At 47.1% G+C, this 17,148-nt stretch overlaps 1 protein-coding gene across 13 annotated transcripts in view; it reads left to right on the top strand.

The window, feature by feature from the left end:
* Positions 1–17,148, top strand: part of LOC130537198 (ribonuclease inhibitor-like) — a 180,748-nt gene that overhangs the window by 105,253 nt on the left and 58,347 nt on the right. For 10 of the 13 annotated variants that reach the window (XM_057053805.1, XM_057053804.1, XM_057053799.1 and 7 more), the window contains exon 1: positions 14,275–14,378. The exons of 1 other annotated variant lie outside the window; for it this stretch is intronic. The gene's annotated coding sequence lies outside the window, so the exon portion shown is untranslated. Of the gene's footprint in view, positions 1–5,348; positions 5,451–9,785; positions 9,888–14,274; positions 14,379–17,148 lie in introns of those variants that run through there. 2 more of the 13 variants (XM_057053796.1, XM_057053795.1) reach the window with 2 other exon arrangements.

The raw sequence follows: 17,148 nt of genomic DNA, 5'->3' as shown, positions 1-17,148 counted from the left end.
TGCTGCTGACCAGTATGACGGCTTCCGATAGGTCCTGCGGCGCCGCGTCCGTTTTAACGTTTTATTGGCGTTAGCGTGATTGATTTGACCCAGTAACGCGGCTATAAACGTCCCCGACCGGTGTTTGGGCCCAGATGTTATTCCTGGTGTTGTTTGAAGAGCAGTTCAGGGTTCCACAGTAAAGGTTCTTTAATGACTGAACATTAAATGAAGCTGTAGCACCTCCTCCATCAAGCTGCAGGGGTGGGGGAGGGGCGGCGCTCTGGTTTGGGAGGCAATTAAGACGTTCTTCCAGCAGATAAAGAAAGAGGGAGTTAATTACAGAATGAATGATGATGAGATTGCTACCATGCTTTCCATAATAGCGGGATCACAAATAAATAAGCCGATGTAAATCGCGCTATCCATGCGCCATATTTACTCCAAATCCCATTTAGCTGTCCTTAATGAGACACGACACTTTGGCTTCCTGATAAATAATGCTGTGTTTACAACAAAGAGCACTTCCTGGAATTGAAGTGGATCAATTCCACAATGGATGCGGATTGAATGATGGATTTATTACGTTTGTTAATCTAAATAAGGAGGCGCGAGCGTACGGGCAGCAAGAGAGGCCGCTTGAACTCGGAAGAGACGCAGAACGCCGCCCCACGCGTGCACGTGGGGGTGCACGTGGGGTATTACTCGTGCTCGCTGTCCCCTCTCACAGATAAACAGGGAACCTTTGGCACGGCGGGCGCGACAGGAAGGAGCAGCGAGTGCTTCCCTGTGCTTCACGGGGTTCACCTTGGGTTCACCTTGACGTCCGCAGGGTGCGTCCTGGGCGTTGATTTGGCGAGTGCATATTCACCGCGGCTGCCTCCCTTTTCACAAACCATCCACTCTGATCCGTTTTTCTGAAGCCTGCACGGCCGCAGACCTGCTAAATAGAAATATGGCAGGGCGAGGAGAAGAAAGAAGCTGCTGCACTTCATAAGGCAGGATGACAGGCCCTTCGCCCCGGCCGGCCCTGGAGGGATCCCTTAAGCTTCAACGGGGAAACTCTTTAAGAATCTGCAGCTAGCATCAGCGGCGGGAGGGAAGTGAGCTGTGCTGGCTCTGGTTAGCGCCCGCTAACACCCTCTACAACTGTGATGTCGCTGCAAAAGAAACGTAGAGAACGACCTTTTCTTCTGCGCCCCTCTTCATTCTGAATTATTCACGCACGGGGTAAATTCTTAAAGCGTGCGGCTGTTGGCAAATATTGAGACTTTTTAAATCCAACACCAGTCTAACAATTATAATTAATAATCAGTCTAACACCACGTAGTCTTTTATTCACCAGATGAATAAAAATGCATCCATTCATCATTCCCAACAGGCGGTGTTTGATTAGAAACTCTTTCTGAACTCTGGTGCTCTGAAACATCTCCGCTTCCATTTTCAGCTGTTTTTATTCTCAATAACATCAAATCATCCATCCATCCAAATCGTGGTCCTGTTGGACCACCAAAGGACAAACACTTTCCATTTAGCACGGACAAAAAAACCCAAATCCTGTTTAGCAATGAAGCTGTGGGGAGAGTTTGAGGAGCGTTTCTGAGGAACACGCTGCCATATTGGGTCCAAGCTGCTGGGGTTTCTGTTGTTTCCAGGTGAATCGGTGGGCAGCGGCGTTACCGCCTGTCTCTGCCCCCCCCTCTCTCCCCGTGGTCGTGGTCACGCCGGGCATCTTTACTGGTCCCGTTTTAAACAGGTTCTGTTGGGAACAGGTGTTCTCCAGAACTGTATTCCAGGCTGCTGTGCTGAAGGGCTGTTTTCAGTAGCAATAGAGCCAGAGTGTGCCTGCTCCATATGAACCCCCCCAGGCCGTGCTTTCCTCCTGGCTGAGCCATAATCAGCTCTGGATGGACTGGTTCACGCTTGGGCTGAGTCAAGATTTGATAGCTTGACTGATTCTTACAGTTTTTGATCAAACCCCCATCTGCTGATTCCAGGAGATCTTTAAAGGATCTCAGAGCTTCAGATTTATGAAGCCTGCTCAGCCCCCGGCAGCGCTGATGAAACCATTTCATTCCTTCAAAAAAGCAGAACATGAAGCTCCAGAAAAGGTTTTTGGATTAAGTTTCCAACAGAACGAGGACAAGTGGGTAAAAGCGCCACTTTAAAGCCTCCAGGCCTCAGAAAACATCCACCTTTAGGATGCCTGACTTTAGAGGATCGTCGGTTCGCTCCGAGCACAAGAACAAACATGTTTAACCTCAGTCCAAGAACATCTGACCTGAAATGATCAAAACCCTTCAGTGTAAAAAGATGGTGGAGAGAAAGCTGCTGGGAGGTTCTCAGAAGAGAAGTGGCATTAAAGCCAGCTGGAAGAGTCCAGCCTGCTTCCTGCTCCTCCAAACAGGCGTCTCCACACCAGCACTGAGGAACACGGGCTTCTGTTCTTCCTTCTTCTCTTCTGACTATTGTGTGTTTGATGAATGCAGCATCCACTGACTGCCCCCCCCCCCCCCCCCCCCCCCCTCATTTACACTGCTCCTGGTTTCACAATGCTCCTCAGACAGATGCAACCAGAGACACTGATGCCGTCAGACAATAAACCTGAGTGTTGTTGTGTCCGGTTATTAACATGTTCCATGCTTTTCCTTCTGCAACAGTTCATCACACCTGCTCAGGGAAACCTCGGTGTAAAGGAGGTGAAGCCGTGCCCCAGTGACTCTACTGTGGTGTTTTAGAAACTAACAGTTATTAGATGAGTATACAGTGTGCACGTACGCGCACACATGTGTATAAACACTTAATACACGCGTGTGCGTGGATGTAGACTTTTTAGTACTTGGGTTCATAGACTTTTTAGTATTTTGCAGATACGTGTCTGTATATAAACCAGATCCTCCTGTAATAAAGAACTAAAGGCTGACTGTTGTCACGTGACCTGTCTCCGTCTGTGTCCGATGATGGAACCTGCCTGGGACATCTGGTCCACAAAAAAGCAAAACAGCTCACAGAACTGGCCAGTTTAGACCCAAAAATTACATTAAATAATGAAAATGTGTGACACAATAGAAAAGACAAAAGACAAAGGGGAGATACCTCAACAGAAACTAGGTGAACGACCCGACCAACGACCCTGCTAACGACTCTCAGGTGACCACCCGGATCATTAACATGCAAATGGTCCACAGGGGCTATATATTTTCAAGCTCTCTCCCCAGCGATTTCAGAACTGAAGAAGCCTTCTGGATAGAAGGTGAAACGTCTTCAAGAGAAGAAACCCAGTCCAGTTGACAGAGAAAACTACCTTGGATACAATGACCTGGATGACTGAGAATTTACACAGACAATAGAAAAATGGACGAACTTTCTATTGGTCATTGACAGTTTCACTCATCGTCATCAGAATTCATCAGAAATATTCAAACCAACAAACTACACACAGAACCGCAAAGTTTAAAGCTTAAATGGAGCGACTGGTGAAGATTTAAAGCTCAACGCAGCTGAAGAAGTTCCAAAAAGGAGAAATATCATGTGGTGCTTTACCGCCACCCGGTGGACACGCGTGGAACTGCAGCCACTAGTTAAACGCGCTCCGACACATTCTGACCTCTGCTGCTCCTCCTGGACTCCAGGGCTGCAGAAATATGCTGCTTTTACAAGTCTTTCTAAATCTGTCAAGCATCATAAATCTTATTTATTTAACCAGGTTGAATAATGATGGAGAATGGTGTCCGAAAAGCGTCTTTATTTTAAAGTGAACAAGAACAAGAACAGTTCGGTCCGCGTTCACAGAGAGGCGGAGAGACCTCGACTGAGTCCAAAACAAGTCCGCTCGGAAAACTCTCAAAAATAGTCAAGCCACAGAAGTCAGGGTTTGGCGATGAGGCCGAAAACCCTCCGCCGCTGGCAGACGGGAGTTCTGTCCTTAAATCTAACGGGAGATTGAAGAGAGACCGCAGGTGCGTGTGTCTGCGGGGCCACTGTGGCTGATGAGCGGCTCCTCCACGCCCCCTGCAGGTAGACACCAGCAACAACGTTCCCAGAAACTGGGAACCCAACAAACCAGTTTTTAAAAGTATTCCTTTCAGACTAAGCAGGAAGACTGAAGACCGACAAGGTGAGTAAACGAAGAGAATTATTGAAAAGAATTGACAGTTGTGTTTGGAGATAAAATCAAGATTTGAAAACATTTTTGTTACTATTGAAGAGCTGCATAGAGCTGAAGAATTCTTGGCTTAAGAAAATTCAACTAGACTTCATATGTAGTTTTAGCACAAAACATCGTTATACATTATAAATGAATCGGTCTTATTTAACTTTCTTATAGTCTGGCTTTAGTTATAGTTGAATAGTCTTTCTAAGTGAAGTTTAGTTTATTTTTCTGCTCTTTGCTACTGATCCTAAAAGAACTTTAAACCCTCCCAGAATGCTTTAATGGTAGTAATATATACGCCATAAAGCTGCTGATTAGGTTTTAAAAGTGAAAGTATTCTGTTCAGACGAAGCAGGAAGAGCGACATTTTTGTGACAGGTGAAAAGCTCTTAGAGTTATTAGAGTTGTTCAACAGTCCAGGTTACAGCTGGATATTTTGGTGTTATTTAAGACAATAAACTTTAAAAATAATTAAATAAATCCACCCAGGATCACAGGACACCAACAGGATTTTGGGTTCATGTTGCACGTTTTCTCACAGTGGTTTATTGTTCTATGTTGTGGAACCACTGTGAAAGAAATGCAGGAGTGGGTGTCATTTCTTTCATCTATTTTAAATAGAGCAGTGATCTTTGAGGACTTGGATCATAGAAATAATTGAAGAGGGGAACAAAGGAGGGAAGTTAAAAAGTCCTGACTAGTATGTTTATGTAGCACCAGATAATTTAGTGGCTGAGCTGAAGACAGTCCTTTCACCATGTTGGCCTGTGGAAAACCAGTGTTGTCGGCCCGATGGACCAGCGTCCCCGTCGTTGCCGGACCACCGTTGGCCACCAGTTGGGTTTTGGGATCAAAGTGGGGGCGTTTCCTGTATCCGGTTCTCCTCACGGATCCATGACTACAACATGTTGCTGCAAGTGCAGAGACGTTTGCTCTGGAAAGAACTTTAGAGCACATTCAGTGCTGCAGGATGAGGGGCTGGAAAAGGTGCCAGTTCTTTTCTCACTGCAGGGAACAGTTAAAAAAGCAGCTTAAACTCTCAAAACATGAAAATGATACAGAGACATCATTGATTTATTGATTCAGTTGTTATCCAGAATGGATTAGAAATGTTCCTGTTTGATAAAAATGCAGTGAATTGGGATTATTTAACTACAACCTCTACAGATTATTTACCTTCATCACAGTCTCATCACTATTTCTGATGTTTCCTCAGGATGGACGAGGACAGAGCAGAGTCCACAGTGCCCAGCTGTGTGTCCCTGAAGAGTGACCGGTCCATAGGTAGATCAATAGACTTCAGAAGTTCAGAGGAAATGTAAGAAATCTAAAGCGTGATGATGTGTTTGTGTGCCAGCTGTTAGTCACATTAACAGCAGCAGGTTGTGAGTTTATTATTGGAGATGTTTAACACTTAAACCTCAGACAGTCATATAGTTACAGACTTAATGTGAATATTGTTGATTAGAAACAAGAATCAGGTTTAAACTGAAAGATGAATTCAGACATAAATGCTGGATCACGTAAAATACAAAAATAAACTTTCCGATTTTAAAATGAATCTGATTACGTTTTGAACTTCACACTTCAGTCTGCAGATTTTTTCACATGAACATTTTAACATAAACAATTGTTCCATTTTACAAACACATTTAACAAATTCTGAAGGAGACACCAAATCTAGTGTCCGTTTCTTTGTCCGTTGGGGGGAAGCCTGGCGTTGCTGCGGTTACCAGTGTGTTGTCCTCTGGTGGGGAACTTGACAGTGCAGCTCTGAGTGAGTCTGGCAGATGTGCATCAGGGAGGCGTCTTCTGTGTTGGTTCTTGATGAAGTTCATGTCAGAAAAGGCTGATTCACAAAGAGAGGTCGAACCAAAAAGGCTTGCAACCTTCACAGCTGCTGTACATACACCACTGTACTTTTCTGTGTCAACAAGGCACCAAAAGTTTGGTGCAGCCTGAGAGGCTTTGAGCTGCAGCTCATTTCACAATGTTCCAATTTCAGTTTGCATCTGTGCAGCATCCAGGCTGAAGGTTGCACTGAACTGCTGAGCAATGCATGATATGTCCACGTTCATGAAAGGGTTAGAAATGAAGGACACACATGGCTCAAGCTGATCCAGGTCCCAAAACCTGTTCTCAAACTCTTGCCCAAGTCTTTTTATGAGCTGAGAGCACTTTTCTGCGCTTTAGTCCAAAGCCTCACATGCAGAAGCGTTGTCTCTCAGCACCATCTGCACAGAGGGGAAGTGCAGCACCTTTTGTCTGGAAATGCACAGAGAAAATGTTCATCTTGGCTTTAGATGCATTTACAGCACTGATCCTATCAGCAACAGTCTCACCTTTGCCTTGCAGCTCCCAGTTCAAACTGTTCCATTTCCCAGTAATGTCCGTTAAAAATGCAAGGTCCAGTGTCCAGCCAGTGTCCTCCAGCAGCGCGGCGTCTTCCCCTCTGGACTGCATGAACTCTTTTATTTCACTCAAAAGGGACAAAAAAGGAAGCAGAATCCGTCCCCTTCTGAGCCATCAGATTCTGTGTGTAGGAGCAGGTCACCATATTCAGTTGGCAGCTCCTCCAAAAGAACCAACAGAATCTTTATTTTATTCAGGCAGTGCCTGGGCAGCTGGGGAGGTCCTCGGGCCCTATAAATAGGTTTGGCGGCCATTGTTTCTTCTTCTTGGTCTGTTGTATTATGAACTTCTGAAGAAGGCAGCCAGCGATGCGTTGATGCCCATGCGGCATGTAAGTAATTTCCTTTGAGTTCAGATGGTGATTTGTTTGCATTAAATGTATAATTTAACCATTCTGTAAACCTGAATCTACATTCTTTGTTATCTCAGATACCCAAACTTGATTGCCTTTGTTATTGAATAAAGCCACTGAGTGCACTCTCCTGCTGTCCTGTCACTCTCTGACCGGAGCGCCCACTGCAGATGAGGAGACTGGCAGCCCCGTCTGTAGTGGGCCGCTCATAGTGGGAGCCCCGTCTGTAGTGGGCCGCTCATAGCGGGAGCCCCGTCTGTAGTGGGCCGCTCATAGCGGGAGCCCCGTCTGTAGTGGGCCGCTCATAGTGGGAGCCCCGTCTGTAGCGGGAGCCCCGTCTGTAGTGGGCTGCTCATAGTGGGAGCCCCGTCTGTAGCGGGAGCCCCGTCTGTAGTGGGCCGCTCATAGCAGGAGCCCTGTCTGTAGTGGGCCGCTCATAGCCCCGTCTGTAGTGGGCCGCTCATAGCCCCGTCTGTAGTGGGCCGCTCATAGCGGGAGCCCCGTCTGTAGTGGGCCGCTCATAGCGGGAGCCCCGTCTGTAGTGGGCCGCTCATAGCGGGAGCCCCGTCTGTAGTGGGCCGCTCATAGCCCCGTCTGTAGTGGGCCGCTCATAGCAGGAGCCCCGTCTGTAGTGGGCCGCTCACAGCGGGAGCCCCGTCTGTAGTGGGCCGCTCATAGTGGGAGCCCCGTCTGTAGTGGGCCGCTCATAGCGGGAGCCCCGTCTGTAGTGGGCCGCTCATAGCCCCGTCTGTAGTGGGCCGCTCATAGTGGGAGCCCCGTCTGTAGTGGGCCGCTCATAGCCCCGTCTGTAGTGGGCCGCTCATAGTGGGAGCCCCGTCTGTAGTGGGCCGCTCATAGCCCCGTCTGTAGTGGGCCGCTCATAGTGGGAGCCCCGTCTGTTGTAGCGGGAGCCCCGTCTGTAGGGCCGCTCATAGCGGGAGCACCGTCTGTAGTGGGCCACTCATAGCGGGAGCACCGTCTGTAGTGGGCCGCTCATAGCGGGAGCCCCGTCTGTAGTGGGCTCGTTATATATGTGTCAACTCCCCTCGTTATATGTGTCGACTCCCCTCGTTATATAGGTCAACTCCCCTCGTTATATGTGTCAACTCCCCTCGTTATATATGCCAACTCACCTCGTAGTTGTCTTTAGGGGCAGGAGTGTGAGAAGTTCTTCTCTTGTGGAGAAAGAAACTCTCGTGGTGAAAATGATCCGTCTTCTTTCTTTTTTCTGCCATCTTTTTATGGGTCAGTCATCTCCTCGTTTTGGCTGCGCCCGCTAGGCTGTTTGGTCGTAGCGATCTGCGTAGACGCTACGTTTTGGTCATGCGCATCATACTGACCTTTGAACTATACTAGGTCATAGTTCATTCATATTAAACATTTTTTAAAGTTTTTTTAATATATTGTTATTTCCAGTTTATGTATAAGTGTGATTTAAACAAGAATAGCAAACAAAATAAATTAGATGCAGCTCATTGGTCAGTGGTGCTATTTGAGCTATTTTTAGAACAGGCCGGTGGGCGACTCATGTGGTTCTGACGGGCGACCGGGTGCCCGCGGGCAACGGTGTTGGTGACCCCTGGTCTAGTGAACCAAACTGAACCAACTGAAAACCTAACAAATATTTTACAATATGATCAGATAAATAAAGCAATAGTTTCTTATGGCTCTGTCAGTCATTTTTAATCTTCAAGAGGCACAAAAGACAAATTGCTTTCTATAAAAATCCACGTAACATGAACATTAAATGAATGAAGCGGTATTATTCAAGGCACCATCAGTACATTTCCTCATTTAGCAAAAGTGGGCTAAATTTACCTTTAACTTTTAAACTTGAGCTGAGTAATAATTGTAAATGTGTTATTGCAGCTTAATGTTCACTTGTTTGAGGCTGATACTTGGTGGTGTCTCATCTTTTGGACGAGTTCATCAATGTTGGGGGTCCGGCTCTGAGCTGAGGAACTCCTCACAATTGAGTGAAGGTGTTCAGCAGGAAGTCCACTTCTGTGTGATGTTTTGTTCAGCTTCATCAAAGAAAGCAGTTGTTCCCGCAGGTCTGTGCTGCCAAACACAGACAACGTTGGAGCAGCCTGGATGTGTGTCGGGGAGGAAACGGGCAAACTCCGCAGCATCCACTGCCCCATGTGTTGCCTTCAGGGCATCACTGCATTGGAGCTCAATCACCTCCATTTGGAGCTTTGGTGCTGAGCTTTCCACCTCAACCTCAAACGGACGGCTGAGCAGTTCAAACCTGCTTTTTGGTGCTTTTAAGTCAGTGACTTGGCGTGGGAAGTCAGCGGCGAGAACACTCTCTTGGATCATAGAAATAATTGAAGAGGGGAACAAAGGAGGGAAGTTAAAAAGTCCTGACTAGTATGTTTATGTAGCACCAGATAATTTAGTGGCTGAGCTGAAGACAGTCCTTTCACCATGTTGGCCTGTGGAAAACCAATGTTGTCGGGCCGATGGACCAGCGTCCCCGTCGTTGCCGGACCACCGTTGGCCACCAGTTGGGCTTTGGGATCAAAGTGGGGGCGTTTCCTGTATCCGGTTCTCCTCACGGATCCATGACTACAACATGTTGCTGCAAGTGCAGAGACGTTTGCTCTGGAAAGAACTTTAGAGCACATTCAGTGCTGCAGGATGAGGGGCTGGAAAAGGGGCCAGTTCTTTTCTCACTGCAGGGAACAGTTAAAAAAGCAGCTTAAACTCTGAAAACATGAAAATTATACAGATACATCATTGATTTATTGATTCAGTTGTTATTCAGAATGGATTAGAAATGTTCCTGTTTGATAAAAATGCAGTGAATTGGGATTATTGAACTCCAACCTCTACAGATTATTTACATTCATCACAGTCTCATCACTATTTCTGATGTTTCCTCAGGATGGACGAGGACAGAGCAGAGTCCACAGTGCCCAGCTGTGTGTCCATGAAGAGTGACCGGTCCATAGGTAGATCAATAGACTTCAGAAGTTCAGAGGAAATGTAAGAAATCTAAAGCGTGATGATGTGTTTGTGTGCCAGCTGTTAGTCACATTAACAGCAGCAGTGTTGTGAGTTTATTATTGGAGATGTTTAACACTTAAACCTCAGACAGTCATATAGTTACAGACTTAATGTGAATATTGTTGATTAGAAACAAGAATCAGGTTTAAACTGAAAGATGAATTCAGACATAAATGCTGGATCACGTAAAATACAAAAATAAACTTTCAGATTTTAAAATAAATCTGATTACGTTTTGAACTTCACACTTCAGTCTGCAGATTTTTTCACATGAACATTTTAACATAAACAATTGTTCCATTTTACAAACACATTTAACAAATTCTGAAGGAGACACCAAATCTGGTGTCCGTTTCTTTGTCCGTTGGGGGGAAGCCTGGCGTTGCTGCAGTTACCAGTGTGTTGTCCTCTGGTGGGGAACTTGACAGTGCAGCTCTGAGTGAGTCTGGCAGATGTGCATCAGGGAGGCGTCTTCTGTGTTGGTTCTTGATGAAGTTCATGTCAGAAAAGGCTGATTCACAAAGAGAGGTCGAACCAAAAAGGCTTGCAACCTCCATAGCTGCTGTACATTCACCACTGTAGTTTTCTGTGTCAACAAGGCACCAAAAGTTTGGTGCAGCCTGAGAGGCTTTGAGCTGCAGCTCATTTCACAATGTTCCAATTTCAATTTGCATCTGTGCAGCATCCAGGCTGAAGGTTGCACTGAACTGCTGAGCAATGCATGATATGTCCACGTTCATGAAAGGGTTAGAAATGAAGGACACACATGGCTCAAGCTGATCCAGGTCCCAAAACCTGTTCTCAAACTCTTGCCCAAGTCTTTTTATGAGCTGAGAGCACTTTTCTGCGCTTTAGTCCAAAGCCTCACATGCAGGAGCGTTGTCTCTCAGCACCATCTGCACAGAGGGGAAGTGCAGCACCTTTTGTCTGTAGATGCACAGAGAAAATGTTCATCTTGGCTTTAGATGCATTTACAGCACTGATCCTCTCAGCAACAGTCTCACCTTTGCCTTGCAGCTCCCAGTTCAAACTGTTCCGTTTCCCAGTAATGTCCGTTAAAAATGCAAGGTCCAGTGTCCAGCCAGTGTCCTCCAGCAGCGCGGCGTCTTCCCCTCTGGACTGCATGAACTCTTTTATTTCACTCAAAAGGGACAAAAAAGGAAGCAGAATCCGTCCCCTGCTGAGCCATCAGATTTCTGTGTGTAGGAGCAGGTCACCATATTCAGTTGGCAGCTCCTCCAAAAGAACCAACAGAATCTTTATTTTATTCGGGCAGTGCCTCGGCAGCTGGGGAGGTCCTCGGGCCCTATAAATAGGTTTGGCGGCCATTGTTTCTTCTTCTTGGTCTGTTGTATTATGAACTTTTGAAGAAGGCAGCCAGCGATGCGTTGATGCCCATGCGGCATGTAAGTAATTTCCTTTGAGTTCAGATGGTGATTTGTTTGCATTAAATGTATAATTTAACCATTCTTTAAACCTGAATCTACATTCTTTGTTATCTCAGATACCCAAACTTGATTGCCTTTGTTATTGAATAAAGCCACTGAGTGCACTCTCCTGCTGTCCTGTCACTCTCTGACCGGAGCGCCCACTGCAGATGAGGAGACTGGCAGCCCCGTCTGTAGTGGGCCGCTCATAGTGGGAGCCCCGTCTGTAGTGGGCCGCTCATAGCGGGAGCCCCGTCTGTAGTGGGCCGCTCATAGCGGGAGCCCCGTCTGTAGTGGGCCGCTCATAGCGGGAGCCCCGTCTGTAGTGGGCCGCTCATAGCGGGAGCCCCGTCTGTAGTGGGCCGCTCACAGCGGGAGCCCCGTCTGTAGTGGGCCGCTCATAGCGGGAGCCCCGTCTGTAGTGGGCCGCTCATAGCAGGAGCCCCGTCTGTAGTGGGCCGCTCATAGCCCCGTCTGTAGTGGGCCGCTCATAGCCCCGTCTGTAGTGGGCCGCTCATAGTGGGAGCCCCGTCTGTAGTGGGCCGCTCATAGCCCCGTCTGTAGTGGGCCGCTCATAGCCCCGTCTGTAGTGGGCCGCTCATAGTGGGAGCCCCGTCTGTAGTGTGCCGCTCATAGCCCCGTCTGTAGTGTGCCGCTCATAGCCCCGTCTGTAGTGGGCCGCTCATAGTGGGAGCCCCGTCTGTAGTGGGCCGCTCATAGCCCCGTCTGTAGTGGGCCGCTCATAGCCCCGTCTGTAGTGGGCCGCTCATAGCGGGAGCCCCGTCTGTAGTGGGCCGCTCATAGCCCCGTCTGTAGTGGGCCGCTCATAGCCCCGTCTGTAGTGGGCCGCTCATAGTGGGAGCCCCGTCTGTAGTGGGCCGCTCATAGCCCCGTCTGTAGTGGGCCGCTCATAGTGGGAGCCCCGTCTGTAGTGTGCCGCTCATAGCCCCGTCTGTAGTGGGCCGCTCATAGTGGGAGCCCCGTCTGTAGCGGGAGCCCCGTCTGTAGTGGGCCGCTCATAGCGGGAGCCCCGTCTGTAGTGGGCCGCTCATAGCGGGAGCACTGTCTGTAGTGGGCTCGTATATATGTCAACTCCCCTCGTTATATGTGTCGACTCCCCTCGTTATATGTGTCAACTCCCCTCGTTATATATGTCAACTCCCCTCGTTATATGTGTCAACTCCCCTCGTAGTTGTCTTTAGGGGCAGTAGTGTGAGAAGTTCTTCTCTTGTGGAGAAAGAAACTCTCGTGGTGAAAATGATCCGTCTTCTTCTTTTTTCTGCCATCTTTTTATGGGTCAGTCATCTCCTCGTTTGGGCTGCGCCCGCTCGGCTGTTGGGTCGTAGCGATCTGCGTAGACGCTACGTTTTGGTCATGCGCATCATACTGACCTTTGAACTATACTAGGTCATAGTTCATTCATATTAAACATTTTTTAAAGTTTTTTTAATATATTGTTATTTCCAGTTTATGTATAAGTGTGATTTAAACAAGATAGCAAACAAAATAAATGAGATGCAGCTCATTGGTCAGTGGTGCTATTTGAGCTATTTTTAGAACAGGCAGGGTGGGCGACTCATGTGGTTCTGACGGGCGACCGGGTGCCCGCGGGCAACGTGTTGGTGACCCCTGGTCTAGTGAACCAAACTGAACCAACTGAAAATCTAACAAATATATTACAATATGATCAGATAAATAAAGCAATAGTTTCTTATGGCTCTGTCAGTCATTTTTAATCTTCAAGAGGCACAAAAGACAAATTTGCTTTCTATAAAAATCCACGTAACATGAACATTAAATGAATGAAGCGGTATTATTCAAGGCACCATCAGTACATTTCCTCATTTAGCAAAAGTGGGCTAAATTTACCTTTAACTTTTAAACTTGAGCTGAGTAATAATTGTAAATGTGTTATTGCAGCTTAATGTTCACTTGTTTGAGGCTGATACTTGGTGGTGTTCATCCTTTTGGACGAGTTCATCAATGTTGGGGGTCCGGCTCTGAGCTGAGGAACTCCTCACAATTGAGTGAAGGTGTTCAGCAGGAAGTCCACTTCTGTGTGATGTTTTGTTCAGCTTCATCAAAGAAAGCAGTTGTTCCCGCAGGTCTGTGCTGCCAAACACAGACAACGTTGGAGCAGCCTGGATGTGTGTCGGGGAGGAAACGGGCAAACTCCGCAGCACCCACTGCCCCATGTGTTGCCTTCAGGGCATCACTGCTTTGCAGCTCAATCAGCTCCATTCTGAGCTTTGGTGCTGAGCTTTCCACGTCAACCTCAAACGGACGGCTGAGCAGTTCAAACCTGCTTTTTGGTGCTTTTAAGTCAGTGACTCGGCGTGGGAAGTCAGCGGCGAGAACACTCTCTTGGGTCATAGAAATAATTGAAGAGGGGAACAAAGGAGGGAAGTTAAAAAGTCCTGACTAGTATGTTTATGTAGCACCAGATAATTTAGTGGCTGAGCTGAAGACAGTCCTTTCACCATGTTGGCCTGTGGAAAACCAATGTTGTCGGGCCGATGGACCAGCGTCCCCGTCGTTGCCGGACCACCGTTGGCCACCAGTTGGGCTTTGGGATCAAAGTGGGGGCGTTTCCTGTATCCGGTTCTCCTCACGGATCCATGACTACAACATGTTGCTGCAAGTGCAGAGACGTTTGCTCTGGAAAGAACTTTAGAGCACATTCAGTGCTGCAGGATGAGGGGCTGGAAAAGGGGCCAGTTCTTTTCTCACTGCAGGGAACAGTTAAAAAAAGCAGCTTAAACTCTGAAAACATGAAAATTATACAGAGACATCACTGATTTATTGATTCAGTTGTTATCCAGAATGGATTAGAAATGTTCCTGTTTGATAAAAATGCAGTGAATTGGGATTATTTAACTACAACCTCTACAGATTATTTACCTTCATCACAGTCTCATCACTATTTCTGATGTTTCCTCAGGATGGACGAGGACAGAGCAGAGTCCCCAGTGCCCAGCTGTGTGTCCCTGAAGAGTGACCGGTCCATAGGTAGATCAATAGACTTCAGAAGTTCAGAGGAAATGTAAGAAATCTAAAGCGTGATGATGTGTTGTGTGTGCCAGCTGTTAGTCACATTAACAGCAGCAGGTTGTGAGTTTATTATTGGAGATGTTTAACACTTAAACCTCAGACAGTCATATAGTTACAGACTTAATGTGAATATTGTTGATTAGAAACAAGAATCAGGTTTAAACTGAAAGATGAATTCAGACATAAATGCTGGATCACGTAAAATACAAAAATAAACTTTCAGATTTTAAAATAAATCTGATTATTTTGAACTTCACACTTCAGTCTGCAGATTTTCACATGAACATTTTAACATAAACAATTGTTCCATTTTACAAACACATGACAACAATCTGAAGGAGACACCAAATCTGGTGTCCGTTTCTTTGTCCGTTGGGGGGAAGCCTGGCGCGTTGCTGCGGTTACCAGTGTTGTGCTCTGGTGGGGAACTGACAGTGCAGCTCTGAGTGAGTCTGGCAGATGTGCATCAGGGAGGCGTCTTCTGTGTTGGTTCTTGATGAAGTTCATGTCAGAAAAGGCTGATTCACAAAGAGAGGTCGAACCAAAAAGGCTTGCAACCTTCATAGCTGCTGTACATACACCACTGTACTTTTCTGTGTCAACAAGGCACCAAAAGTTTGGTGCAGCCTGAGAGGCTTTGAGCTGCAGCTCATTTCACAATGTTCCAATTTCAATTTGCATCTGTGCAGCATCCAGGCTGAAGGTTGCACTGAACTGCTGAGCAATGCATGATATGTCCACGTTTATGAAAGGGTTAGAAATGAAGGACACACATGGCTCAAGCTGATCCAGGTCCCAAAACCTGTTCTCAAGCTCTTGCCCAACTCTTTTTATGAGCTGAGAGCACTTTCTCTGCGCTTTAGTCCAAAGCCTCACATGCAGAAGCGTTGTCTCTCAGCACCATCTGCACAGAGGGGAAGTGCAGCACCTTTTGTTCTGGAAATGCACAGAGAAAATGTTCATCTTGGCTTTAGATGCATTTACAGCACTGATCCTATCAGCAACAGTCTCACCTTTGCCTTGCAGCTCCCAGTTCAAACTGTTCCGTTTCCCAGTAATGTCCGTTAAAAATGCAAGGTCCAGTGTCCAGCCAGTGTCCTCCAGCAGCGCGGCGTCTTCCCCTCTGGACTGCATGAACTCTTTTATTTCACTCAAAAGGGACAAAAAAGGAAGCAGAATCCGTCCCCTGCTGAGCCATCAGATTTCTGTGTGTAGGAGCAGGTCACCAGATTCAGTTGGCAGCTCCTCCAACAGAACCAACAGAATCTTTATTTTATTCAGGCAGTGCCTGGGCAGCTGGGGAGGTCCTCGGGCCCTATAAATAGGTTTGGCGGCCATTGTTTCTTCTTCTTGGTCTGTTGTATTATGAACTTCTGAAGAAGGCAGCCAGCGATGCGTTGATGCCCATGCGGCATGTAAGTAATTTCCTTTGAGTTCAGATGGTGATTTGTTTGCATTAAATGTATAATTTAACCATTCCGTAAACCTGAATCTACATTCTTTGTTATCTCAGATACCCAAACTTGATTGCCTTTGTTATTGAATAAAGCCACTGAGTGCACTCTCCTGCTGTCCTGTCACTCTCTGACACGGAGCGCCCACTGCAGATGAGGAGACTGGCAGCCCCGTCTGTAGCGGGCCGCTCACAGCGGGAGCCCCGTCTGTAGCGGGCCGCTCACAGCGGGAGCCCCGTCTGTAGCGGGAGGCTCATAGCGGGAGCCCCGTCTGTAGCGGGACCCCGTCTGTAGTGGGCCGCTCATAGCCCCGTCTGTAGTGGGCGGCTCATAGCAGGAGCCCCGTCTGTAGTGGGCCGCTCATAGCCCCGTCTGTAGTGGGCGGCTCACAGCAGGAGCCCCGTCTGTAGTGGGCGGCTCATAGCTGGAGCCCCGTCTGTAGTCGGCCGCTCATAGCGGGAGCACCGTCTGTAGTGGGCCGCTCATAGCGGGAGCCCCGTCTGTAGTCGGCCGCTCATAGCCCCGTCTGTAGTGGGCTCGTTATATATGTCAACTCCTTTCGTTGTATGTGTCAACTCCCCTCGTTATATATGTCAACTCCCCTCGTTATATGTGTCAACTCCCCTCGTAGTTGTCTTTAGGGGCAGGAGAGTGAGAAGTTCTTCTCTTGTGGAGAAAGAAACTCTCGTGGTGAAAATGATCCGTCTTCTTTCTTTTTTCTGCCATCTATTTATGGGTCAGTCGTCTCCTCGTTTTGGCTGCGCCCGCTAGGCTGTTTGGTCGTAGCGATCTGCGTAGACACTACGTTTTGGTCATGCCCATCATACTAACCTTTGAACTATACTAGGTCATAGTTCATTTATATTAAACATTTTTTAAAGTTTTTTTTAATATATTGTTATTTCCAGTTTGTAAGTGTGATTTAAACACGAATAGCAAACAAAATAAATGAGGTGCAACTCATTGGTCAGTGGTGCTATTTGAGCTATTTTTAGAACAGGCCGGTGGGCGACTCAGGTGGTTCTGACGGGCGACCGGGTGCCCGCGGCAACGTGTTGGTGACCCCTGGTCTAGTGAACCAAACTGAACCAACTGAAAACCTAACAAATATATTACAATATGATCAGATAAATAAAGCAATAGTTTCTTATGGCTCTGTCAGTCATTTTTAATCTTCAAGAGGCACAAAAGACAAATTTGCTTTCTATAAAAATCCCCATAACATGAACATTAAATGAATGAAGCGGTATTATTCAAGGCACCATCAGTAGATTTTCTCATTTAGCAAAAGTGGGCTAAATTTACCTT

The sequence above is a fragment of the Takifugu flavidus genome, chromosome 14 (genome assembly GCF_003711565.1).
Source record: "Takifugu flavidus isolate HTHZ2018 chromosome 14, ASM371156v2, whole genome shotgun sequence".
Lineage (NCBI taxonomy): Eukaryota > Metazoa > Chordata > Actinopteri > Tetraodontiformes > Tetraodontidae > Takifugu > Takifugu flavidus.
The sequence above is the reverse complement of the archived record's forward strand: the minus strand, read 5'-3'. Positions and strand labels throughout refer to the sequence as shown.